The 12,227-nt window shown below is 42.0% G+C and overlaps 1 protein-coding gene across 2 annotated transcripts in view; it reads left to right on the forward strand.

The window, feature by feature from the left end:
- GPC6 (glypican 6) overlaps window positions 1-12,227 on the forward strand; it is a 1,115,179-nt gene that overhangs the window by 1,077,762 nt on the left and 25,190 nt on the right. The gene's annotated exons all lie outside the window — the stretch shown is intronic.

Consider the following 12,227-nt stretch of genomic DNA (forward strand, 5'->3'; position numbering starts at 1 on the left):
ACTGTGGCTTTATGGAATGTTTCTGAGCACAATATTCACAAATTCAGTAGCAGATTTTGCAAGTTAAGGCCATGATTCTTTACTATTAAAGTCAGTGGAAGCTTTGCCATTGGGTGCAATGTGCCTAGGAATAAGCTCTATGTGATAATGTATACCTGTCCAAAGTGCTGACTTTGTAGGCTAGGTACTTGATCAGTGTAAAGTACAGGGTAAATGGTAAGTGTTATTAGGAGTTATTTTTTTCACTTGTGAGTGGCAGTCTTCTGTGATGATATCACATTTCCACTTTTCTTGGAGAGCACCTCGACTTTGTAACATGCTTTCTCCATTGGTCCAGCACAGCAGTTTAGTTTATTCTGTTTTTATTGTCTCCAATGTGGCAAAATTCATGTTGTTTTTATCTCGAGTCTTGCAGTATTTGGCTTTTTTCTTAAAGTCCCAGCTCCTGGAATCAGATGATTGTGAAAATCCCAGCTTTCTTTTTTTTTTTTTTTTTTTTTAAGGTTCTAGCCCTCGAGGTTGCAGAGAAGAGCTAGCAAACATGAACTCTAAAGGCTCAAAAACATAGAAGGCTAATGCAATTCCCAACTTTTAGTTATTTTAAAAATCTAGTGATTTTTAAGCCAATCTCCTGATTTTGGGGGCCTACTCATGACTTGAGAACACTTGAGGTTGGCAATACTGTTCTTTGAATTTGTGCTTATACCTAGTGGCATGGGGAGGTGGACAATTCGTTTTGAAAAACTGAAAAAAAAAAAATAACCAGTCTTGAGTTTCTTCAGCTCTAAGGATTCTGGGGTAGAACCCAGAAAAGTCCCCAGAAATTTTTCCTATGGTCCACACCTTAAGTCCCTGTAGAACCATCCCTGCTGCAGATGGGGATAATGACTGCTGGAAGTGGGGCAAGGATGGGCAGGTTCCCAGAGCCAGAGGGAACCCTGGTACAGGAGCTGTCCCCATGACTCCTGCGAGGAGGAGCAGTGCTGAATTGAGTGAGTTGCGTTGCAATCTAGTGTACAGGGGTCACAGCACCGCTCAGGTTTGGTCCTGCAACATCTTCCTGAGTGTGCCAGGTCACAGCGCCACTCACTCAGTTTTGTACTCTTCATAGTGCAGGGCCAGCAGGGCCAAAACTGAGTGGGCAGTGGAAGGGCCAGCACTGCTCCTCTTTGCTCTTGCCAATAGGACGCTCTGTGCATAATGTGTGTAGGGCTGCCAGCACCACTGGTAGTAACCAACACTCCTTCTAAGCAGCCTGCATGCAGGGAGCAACTTCAAATTCTCTTGCTGTTTTCCACTGACAGGTGGCCAGCAGCTGTGGAGAAAGGTTAACTGTTGGCTGCTATCAGCCAACCCCAGGTGGTGCTGTGGTTCATAAAGCACAGTACTACTTGTTAGATTTTCTTAGGCAGTAGCAGATGCTCAGGGTTTGGCAGATGTACCCCTTTACTACCCGTTGCAGCATGGTTCCCTAGGCAGAACAGTGAGTCTGTGTATAAAAACTTCTGAAGCTCAGAGAAATGCCCATAAAGTGTGTGTAAACATCCAAACCTTTGGCATATACAAAATTGTGCAATTACTATTAGATTCGTCAGGTCATGTGTTCTGGGCATTTCTGTTTTGGTTTCCCAGATGGAGCCCTGAAACGCAGTATGCTGGAAAAATTAAAAACAAAGAAAAAAGGTTACCTTAGTTTATCTGAACCTCAAAAGCGAGAATTCAGGGGGAGGGGGGATTTTTTTTTAATGTACCAGGGCAGTTAGTACAAGCTGAACTTCCCAGGCCAATCTAAAAAGGTTCTGATAGATGAAGTCTAAATGAAATGACAGTTTATACAAAATCTCAACGTGGATCTCTTTTGGTCTGGTTGCCTACAATGTCACATTCCCTAAGATGGATGGAGGAAGCTTGTTAGGGAAAGTAAACCCATCATGGTCTTGTGGTTAAGGTCATGGGCTGGGACTGTGAAGGTGTGGATTCAGTTTCTGCCTCTCCCAGAGACTTGCTGTGTGACTTTAGGTAAATCCCTCTGTGACTGAGCTACTTAATCTGTAAAATAAGAATGATCTGTTTTGTCTGTTTAGACTATACACTCCTTGGAAAAGGAACTGTCACTCTGTGTTTGTATAACACCTAGCACTATTGGGCCATGAGCTCAACTGAGGCCTCTAGGTACTACCATAATACAAATAATAATGGAGATGGAATAATGGGAGGGTCTAGAGAGCTAGGGTTATGTGACTGGGTTAGGATTATTCAATATACTTATGGTGTTTCCACCAGATGCAACACCTGGTCTCTTCCACACAGAATTTTTCAGTGGTACTTGCCCTTCAACTTTTCCAGATTAGTATATGAAGGGTATTATGCAACTTGCTTATATTTATGAATAAAGCAAAAAATGAACTTTGAATCCAAATTGCTCAACATTTCAGAGTTCTAGGCTTCCAACTCAAATCCCCATATATGACCCAGCCCCAATGGTTTTAGTTTCAGAATGAATCAAAAATGAGAAGGCACCTATTTCCTGATTCCAGTTTAGATCCTACTGCGATCTTTCAAGGACACATGATCTCATGGGATTTCAGCCCTGACTGGCTGAAATCTCATGAAACAGGAGATCAACTAATCTCACAAAGTTTCTGCCATTTGTATGATTGAAATCTAATGAGAATAGTTCTTGATATTTTCGTACAATCAAATTGATATCAATCCACATGCACCCTGTTTGTTCAGGACAGCAGTAATTCAGCCAGAGATGGGCAAAGGCAGTATTGTTTAGATCTGGGTCCAAATTAGCTTTTGTCTACTGTTCAGGGTTTGAGTCTGAATCAGAGGTAAGGTTTAAAATCCAGTAACCTACATTCCATCACTTTCTCTGTCCTCCTCTTCTGTTCCTCATTAATGCAATTTAAATAGACTTTTAACTGCACTGGATATAGGGGATCGGCTCCTTTAGGCATAGTCAGGAGGCTGTATCTATCTGATTTTGAAACAGCAGTGGGCGTTACAGGAGAATTCCAGGTGGAGTGAACAAAATCATCCATGTAAATCAAAGGGATTAAGAAAAGAAAAACAAAGAGGAGGCAAAAGGGTCTGGAAGTAATCACAAAAAATTATGCCTCTTTTATGGAAAATGTGCATTGCTGCGTCTCACTTTAGGGGCAGAGGTGGAGAGGGGTTGCAGTGAACTTTTAAGTTTTCAAGCCTGAATCCAGGAAGACTTTGTTCAAGGGCTGCAGACAAGAGTTCTTAACTGTGTACCTAGAGCACTTAACCACAGCACAAGAGGTCGTTAGAGAACATCTCTGCATACTTGCACATCACTGGAGGACACCCTTCCCTTTTCTGCAGTAGGCAGGTATGCAGAGGGTCACCAGAATGCATCATGTGGTGGATATGCAGTGTAAGTCTAACACTAAGTCTGAGTCAGGTTGTTTCCCTGATAAGACTTTCTCCTGCTGTACATACTATATTTGGAATTCATTCTATACAGAACTGAAGCTTACAAGCCAGTGACAGCAAATCTGAACCCTTCTTGGCTTTTACTGCCTCAGAAAATGTTCATGTTGTCTTTAATCCAAGTTCTGTGCGACTATCTTTTTTGGAATTAGATGTTTTGACAAATGATATTTGTGTCTGATGTCATGCAAGAATATTGTATTCTCTCTGCTCCTCAGGCCCATCATGAAAATGAAATGATCCATCCTCCTTGGGGATTCTGGAGAAAAAGTTTCACCAAAAATAAACACAATAAGTTTCTGTATCAGCAGATCAGTTCATGCAATACTAAGAAGCCTCTATGTTAATTTTTAATTCCTTCATGACTTTTTTTCCCCAATCATTTAAAAAATGCAGAATCAGTTGCTTGGGGAAAAATAATCCAGAACATGAAATACAAACATCAATGGGACACATCCTGCAATTATTGAAGTCAATGGTGAAGCTCCAATGGGTCTCAATTCTGCAGGATCAGACCACTGAGAGGCAGAAACTTGAAAGCAATAATGTTGGGTAACAGCAAAGGCAAATGAAGTGTGGGTTTGTGTAATATGGCTGCCTGCTGTGATATGTCTGTTAAAAGGGTCAATATGGCTTTGAGATGCTTCTGCAGATACACCATGTCACCAGATATAACTTCTTATTCCTCACAGCCGCTTCAACTAATATTAACCCTTTGATTCTGACTCAAGATATAACTACATTTAAAATTAGGTTCAGTAATCTGTTTGATTAAAATGTTACTTGAGCTCCAATTGATTGATTGATCTCTTTGAAAAAGCCTTTCCTCCGTAAAAATGACACAACATTGACATCCCCTTATGCTTTTAACCCCATACCAAAAATCAATAAATGAAAACCAAACACCCTACCTCAATCAGAGTTTTGACCTTGAAAGGGAAGAAGTGCCAGAGACTCCATGAAGTCTGCTGGGACTCAGCTGCGGATATCGATGTTGCATGGAAGACATCTCAGATACTGTGGTGGTGGGCAGCAGTATAAAACAGATGATTAATCAAAATTCCCAGTTATATCCTCCTGTGTTGCACTTAGACAATCCAGCTGGCTTTCTCCTCTGTCCTCTTCATTGCCGTATGGGTCCTCTGAGTACAGCTTCCTCTCCAGGGCCAAACTAGCTTGGAGAAGCCATCTAATAACTGTGAGGAACTAGGCCACAGGCTTGGAAACATGCACTGTAGGAGGTTGGGGTAGGAACGGACCAAGAGCACAGACTTTAAAGCCTTTTGGTCTGGCTGCCTTTATGTTTCTGAACCCCTGGTTATGGGGTATCCCCTGAGACCTTTATATAATCAGGATTGCAGTGCAATCGTACTAAGAGGTAGTACTAGAAGAAATGAGGTATGTCAGTATTTCTCCTCTCAATCTACAGCACACACTTTTTAGAGTTAGTCAAACGGGCATGATCTAGAAGCCAAATGTGTGAATCTAACTTGTGCTTCCCCACAAAACACTTGTGAATAACCTACTCATTTCTATTAGAAGTGATTTGCACATCATTCCCATAGTCTGAAATGGTAATTATGTAACTCTCTGTGTCTCAAAAGAAGAAATATATTCCAAAATCATCAAAGTATGTCGAAAGGGTGACCAATTTCATCACCAATATCAGATAAATGTTTCTGGAATAGCTGAAAGGGTATAGAAGTTGAAAAATAATTTTATTACTGATTGCTTGCATTAGATATTATTTTGCATTAGCTTTCTTCTTGGAGAGATCAAGACTTGTTCTTGAAGTATCAGTGCTTAGCTGCTAAGTCTTGTAGCAGAAAAGCCCCTAGCCCTTTATCTTGAATATTCCAGTGTGCTTCCGGTGTGGTTTTTTAACATTATCTGCAATAAAAAGCTGATTCCTATGAGTGCTTTGGATTTGCTTGAATCAGATTTACAGTCCAGCTTTATAACACTGTTCCCAGTTATTGTAGGAAAAGATTTTGCAGGTCCCTTCAGTTTCCCATTTCAGGGGATTGAATTCTTTTCTTTTCATAATAGCAGCTTCCATTTGGCAAAGGGAATGGTGTTTCTTTAGCATCATGCACAGCACAGTTTGGTCAGAGATAAATATTTAAGTACACAGGGACAAATTCAGAACTGGGTTCAGTGGATACAACCCCCTTGCCAGCTGTAGATTTAGCCCATTCTGTTCTGTCAGTTGTTCCCCAAAATGTCATATTTTAAATCATACCAAATTTGCTAGAAGTCTCTTCGGTCTTTAGATTTCTTTCCAATCTCCTGCATAAGTCTTTAATTTACATGTTTCAGAGTAGCAGCCGTGTTAGTCTGTATTCACAAAAAGAATAGGGGTACTTGTGGCACCTTAGAGACTAACAAATTTGAGCATAAGCTTTCGTGAGTTACAGCATTGGATGCATTCAGTGGAAAATACAGTGGGGAGATTTATATACATAGAGAACATGAAACAATGGGTGTTACCATACACAATGTAACCAGAGTGATCACTTAAGGTAAGCTATTACCAGCAGGAGAGACCGGGGCGGGAGGGAGGAGGAGGAGGACCTTTTGTAGTGATAATCAAGGTGAGCCATTTCCAGCACTTGACAGGAACGTCTGAGGAACAGTGGGGGGTGGGAGGGGTGGGGGATAACCATTAGAAAATAGTATTACTTTGTATAATGACCCATCCACTCCCACTCTCTATTCAACCCTAAGTTAATTGTATCCAGTTTGCAAATTAATTCCAATTCAGCAGTCTCTCGTTGGAGTCTGTTTTTGAAGTTTTTTTGTTGAAGTATTGCCACTTTTAGGTCTGTAATCAAGTGAACAGAGAGATTGAAGTGTTCTCCGACTGGTTTTTGAACGTTATAATTCTTGACGTCTGATTTGTGTCCATTTATTCTTTTACGTAGAGACTGTCCAGTTTGGCCAATGTACATGGCAGAGGGGCATTGCTGGCACATATCACATTGGTAGATGTGCAGGTGAACGAGCCTCTGATATTGTGGCTGATGTGATTAGGCCCTATGATGGTGTCCCCTGAATAGATATGTGGACACAGTTGGCAACGGGCTTTGTTGCAAGGATAGGTTCCTGGGTTAGTGGTTCTGTTGTGTGGTTGCTGGTGACTTTTTTGCTTCAGGTTGGGGGGTGTCTGTAAGCAAGGACTGGCCTGACTCCCAAGATCTGTGAGAGCGATGGGTCATCCTTCAGGATAGGTTGTAGATCCTTGATGATGCGTTGGAGAGGTTTTAGTTGGGGGCTGAAGGTGATGGCTAGTGGCGTTCTGTTATTTTCTTTGTTGGGCCTGTCCTGTAGTAGGTGACTTCTGGGTACTCTTCTGGCTCTGTCAGTCTGTTTCTTCACTTCAGCAGGTGGGTATTGTAGTTGTAAGAACGCTTGATAGAGATCTTGTAGGTGTTTGTCTCTGTCTGACGGGTTGGAGCAAATGCAGTTGTATCGTAGAGCTTGGCTGTAGACAATGGATCGTGTGCTGTGGTCTGGATGAAAGCTGGAGGCATGTAGGTAGGAATAGTGGTCAGTAGGTTTCCGGTATAGGGTGGTGTTTATGTGACCATTGCTTATTAGCACCGTAGTATCCAGGAAGTGGATCTCTTGTGTGGACTGGTCCAGGCTGAGTTTGATGGTGGGATGGAAATTGTTGACGTCATGGTGGAATTCCTCAAGGGCTTCTTTTCCATGGATCCAGATGATGACGATGTCCCTCCCACTGTTCCTCAGATGTTCTTGTCAACTGCTGGAAATGGCCCACCTTGATCATCACTACAAAAGGTCCACCCCCGCCCCCCTGCTGGAAATAGCTCACCTTAAGTGCTTAAGTGATCACGCGGGTTACAGTATGTATGGTAACACCCATTGTTTCATGTTCTCTATGTATATAGATCTCTCCACTGTATTTTCCACTGAATGCATCCGATTAAGTGAGCTGTAGCTCACAAAAGCGTATACTCAAATAAATTTGTTAGTCTAAGGTGCCACAAGTACTCCTTTTCTTTTTAATTTACATATTATACTATCCCAGAATACAGGAACCACTTTCAGTAACACTGATAGTGGTTTAAAATAACAGCAATTGTTGTTGTTGTTATTGTTATTTATTATTACTACAATGATTATATTGGGAGTTGAGGAAATCGCCCTGGGACACCGGTATTTAACAAGTCTGACAATGGAAATAATTTTAGAAATGGGTGTCACATTTCAGGGCAACAGCACCTGCATTCCCTGGTCCAGCAAGGGCGTCCACGCTGAGGCTTCCAGCTCCCCAGCCATTGCCTTTCTTGAGTAGAGACCTGAGTCTCTCCCTTCTGACAGGGGAATTTTCAGGCTGCACAGTTCCCTGCCTTCACTGTGTTATTTCCAGAAGAGGCAGGCTTGCCCAAGCACACCTGTTTCCTTTCCCTTCAGAGACAGCTAACACTCTGACTGCCCACAGTTATAGGTACCGCACAGCTTTTTCTGTACAAGCCTATTTTATTCTTAAGGTAAAAACACTACAGAGAAAACATATTAAAAACAATCAAAGAACCTACACACTCTAACAAGCTTATCTGAGATCACCTCCTCACCCTGATAAGTGTTCTGGTTGGTGATTAGAGATAAGGATTGGCACCCACCTTGGACAATAAGTCCTGTGTATTGCTCTGAGCCAGTTTGAAAACCAGCCTATTTATCCAAAAATCATTTCTTTGTCTGAGGATCCCTGGCGACTCCAATCTGAACTAGAGTATGTGCACCTTTCCAGGGGTTGGTTTTTTCCTCTGGAGATGTTACAACCTGAGTAAATTTGCCTGATCACTCCTTGCTGTTCTCCTATTTACCCTTCCCGTGGAAATAGATACAATCTCTCAATAACACATAGACAATTGCATTTTTAATACACTGAACTCCAAAGATATGAATCCTAGTTCAATAAGGTTTAACTTAATTCAGTAGAGGTCACTTTAATTCCATAAGGTTTGTCCATGATATTGTCAGTCTGTCACAATGGGCTGTTAGAGTCAGAAAATTAGTAATTGAATATAAAGCTTTTCCCTTCTGCATCCCAGGTTCAAATCCCCTATGAGTCACTGATGACTGGAAAGTCATTACCAGCTGGTGGTTTATGTGGAATGAGTTGGTGGTCTAACTTCATTTTTCAGTGAACAAGTGTCCCTATTTTAAAATGTGTGTGTGTGTGTATATATATATATATATATATATATATATAAATTTTAAAATAGGGACACTTGTGTGTGTGTGTATATATATATATATATGGCTCCATTTGGTAACTTGGTTTGTGGCATTCCCAGCAAAGGGGCCTTGGACTTAGATGAGCTAGAAGGATTGTCCTACCATCTCTTCATGAAAGGTAGTGCTTCCAGGTTGGGGTTGAGACACAACTGCAGGGCACTTGTGGGTCAGCCTGCACGGCCACTTCCAGTGCTGGATCTGCTCTGTGACGAGACAGATGGCTTTAGTCTCCAGGGTTGACAGGCCAACATCATGCACAAACACTGAAACATGCACATAAAACTGGACACAAGTATTTGTTAGCCCACAGATGGCTATCCTGCTCAGCATAAAAAGTGAAAGTTTAACCATACCTGTCTGGAAATCATTTTAGTTAAAACTATATAATGAGCTTCAACTCTTGCTGTAAAACATCAGTTTCAGAATGGAAAGAGCGTCTCTCTTTCTAACAGAAATAGGCCCAAGTCAGTTATCTGGATCTGAAGACCCTGAAACTTTGGGGGTTCAACCTCCTGTCCACATTTAACACTTCTAGCCCATCTCTGCTTTTGAGATTCTGCACCTTTAGTCATGCTGAGTAGTAACATTGAAAACTGTCGAAGTTAGGAACCTACATATCTTCGCCTTCGAGAATCTATGACAGAGGTGGGCAAACTTCCTGCCCAGCCTCTGAGCTCCCGGCCGGGGAGGCTAGCCCCCAGCTTCTCCCACACTATCCCCTCTCCCCTACAGCTACGCTGCCTTGCAAGCAGCACCACTTGCGCCCGCCCACCTAACAGGCTTTCCAATAAGCCTGTCCTGGTGCTCTGAGTGGCATGGTAAGAGGGCGGTTGGATGGGGTGGAGGTTCGGGGGGGGGGGTTCAGGAGACAGGGAGAATGGGGGGGAGAGGGAGCGGGGAGGTTGGATAGGGGGGTGGGGTCCTGGGGGGGTCAGTTAGGGACGGGGTCCCAGGAGGGGGCGGTCAGGGACAAGGAGTGCAGGGCGTTGGATGGGTCAAGGGTCCCGGGGGGCCTGACAGGGGGCGGGGGTGTGGATAGTGGTCAGGTCAGTCAGGGGACAGGGAGCAGTGTGGGTTGGATAGGGGGTGGTTAGGGGACAAGGAGGGGGGGGGTTGGATGGGTCGGGGGTTCTGAGGGGGGCAGTCAGTGGGTGGGAAGTGGGAGGGGGCAGATGGGGGCGGGCGCCAGGTTGTTTGGTGAGGCAAACCCGGCCCTACCCAGCCCTTCATGCCATTTCGCAACCCTGATGTGGCCCTCGGGCCAAAAAGTTTGCCCACCCCGATCTATGAATTCAACAGGATTAGTAGTCAAGTACTGTTCTACTTACTATGATTAAAGGAGCAGAATCTGTCCCTAAGTTTTACTTGTCAGGAGACGTGAGTTTTCCTCACAGATCAAATTCCCTTCATTTCATTTTAAATACTAAGGGGAGAGCATTCTTGCTTTAGAATGTCTCCTAGCTCATTAGTTTTGTTTTATAAATTACCAAAGTGTCTATTTGTGCTTTAAAACTGATTTACCATTTCTCCTTGATTAGAAGCGCTGTCATCGCCTTGTCTCTGCAGAAACATGAATCATGATAAGGGAGTTATTGGAAGAATTTTAGACTGCTTTAAGTTACAAAGTCAATCATGTAAAAACCCAAGTATTTGTTGTACAGGCATCCTGGTGAAATTCTTAGAACTCATGCATGCTGAGAAAGTATCAATAACCACAAAATTTCACAGCCCCTTTTTTAGAACCCTGGCCTTAACATTTTGTAGGGAAATAAAGCTTTGGTTAACCTTGGCACTGACAGACCTCATTAAAATAAGAGTCTGTCAGTTTCAAGTTTAAAATAACAGGGTTGTCAGTTTTATATGCAGTGGAACAATCTATGATTTTACTCTCAGTGAAATAATTTGTATGTAGCATATGGTTGTAAGAAAGTGGGAAAGGCTGACCAATAGTGCCATCTCGAGGCTTATGCGACTCCAAGGCTTCTGAGCACAAAAGGGGGCCACATGAACACATACAGCTGTAACAGGCGATCTGCCAGCCTGTGATTTATAATCCCTCCAGAATCAACTCGATATACAGTTATTTTTTAAAGGCTGAAAATAATTCACAGCTATGTGTGGTTCAGCAACCATTTGGCTTTTAAATGTATTTTATTAGGAAATAATATAATGTATGGAAATAACCTGGATAGAACAAATTCTCAACTCACTCGGTTTTAAAGCTAGATCAGGGCCCTTCCCCACCTCAAAAACTACCCACTTTTGGTTTAGTTTTTTGCAGTCTACAGTTCTTAAGGGGGTGCTCTTTTATTAATTCTTACCATCATCATTATACTGTATACATTAAAAATTAGGCACAATGAGCTCTGATAGTGATAATACCAAAATACAGAAGCTGACCTCCAATTAATTCAACTACAGGTTAATTTACAAACCTCTGGTTAACTGGTCCAGACTCTCAGGAACCTAATTTCTATTAAAATTAAACAACCTCTACCCATTATCATGGTCACTTTCAGCTGGCATCACTGGAAAATTCAAATTGTGGAAGTTGCCATTTAATTACTAAGGAAGGTGATGATTTTGTGGGGGCGAGTGAAGGGCGTTGGGGAGAAGGCAGCCTAAGGAAGGCTGAGTAAGAGTTGAAAAACAATAAAAATAAAAGACTATAATTAAAGATGTCTCATTCAGTCATAGCTGTTGACAGAAGCACCACCATGGGCTGTGCACCCTAAACAGCTATATAGATCCTAAGATCAATAGTTTATTTCAGCCAAGCTGGTAAGAATGAAGTTGAATGAAATCAAAGGAAAGCAGTGCATATATCATTTTTATTCAGTATGTTTATATGGCTAGTGAACAATTGTCACTAAAAATACTCAGCAGTAATATACTTTTAAGCTTTTGACATTCTATTCTTATACCTAATATCACACCATAATGATAGACATAAACATAATAAATATTCAGACACGCTGTACATGCCATAAGCATACTGAATATGTTGCTATAAACAAAATTGCTGGCCATTAGTTTCAGAATGCTTTCAAATTAAATCTCCAATGACCATAAATCCAAATCAATGTATGAAATTCATGGACAGTGTTCGGCTTATATGACACAGTAAAAATCAAATCACAATGATCTGCGCATTCCTTCTCCCTTACCATTTAACCAACATAGGATGTGCAGTTCACTACGCAATACATGACTTAAATAGTCAGGCTTTATGTACATAAATCTAGTCTCAAGATACCCATTATTATATTACCTCTGCATCATTGCAAGCATGTTATGTGTGTATGAGAGAGAGAGAACAAGTCTAAGTGTGTTGGTCTGACTAGTACTGAGGAGAAGGTTGTGTGATCTCTCACCCAGAAATAATAAGAACCAAAACTCCAAAGTGACCTAAATTGGTGGTGTGAGTTAAATGTTGCATGCAAGAGCCGCAAGTATGGTAACTTGCACCAAACTGACATTTGGTGGCAATGCCACTT

This window comes from Lepidochelys olivacea (assembly GCF_965140295.1).
Source record: "Lepidochelys olivacea isolate rLepOli2 genome assembly, chromosome: 1".
NCBI lineage: Eukaryota > Metazoa > Chordata > Testudines > Cheloniidae > Lepidochelys > Lepidochelys olivacea.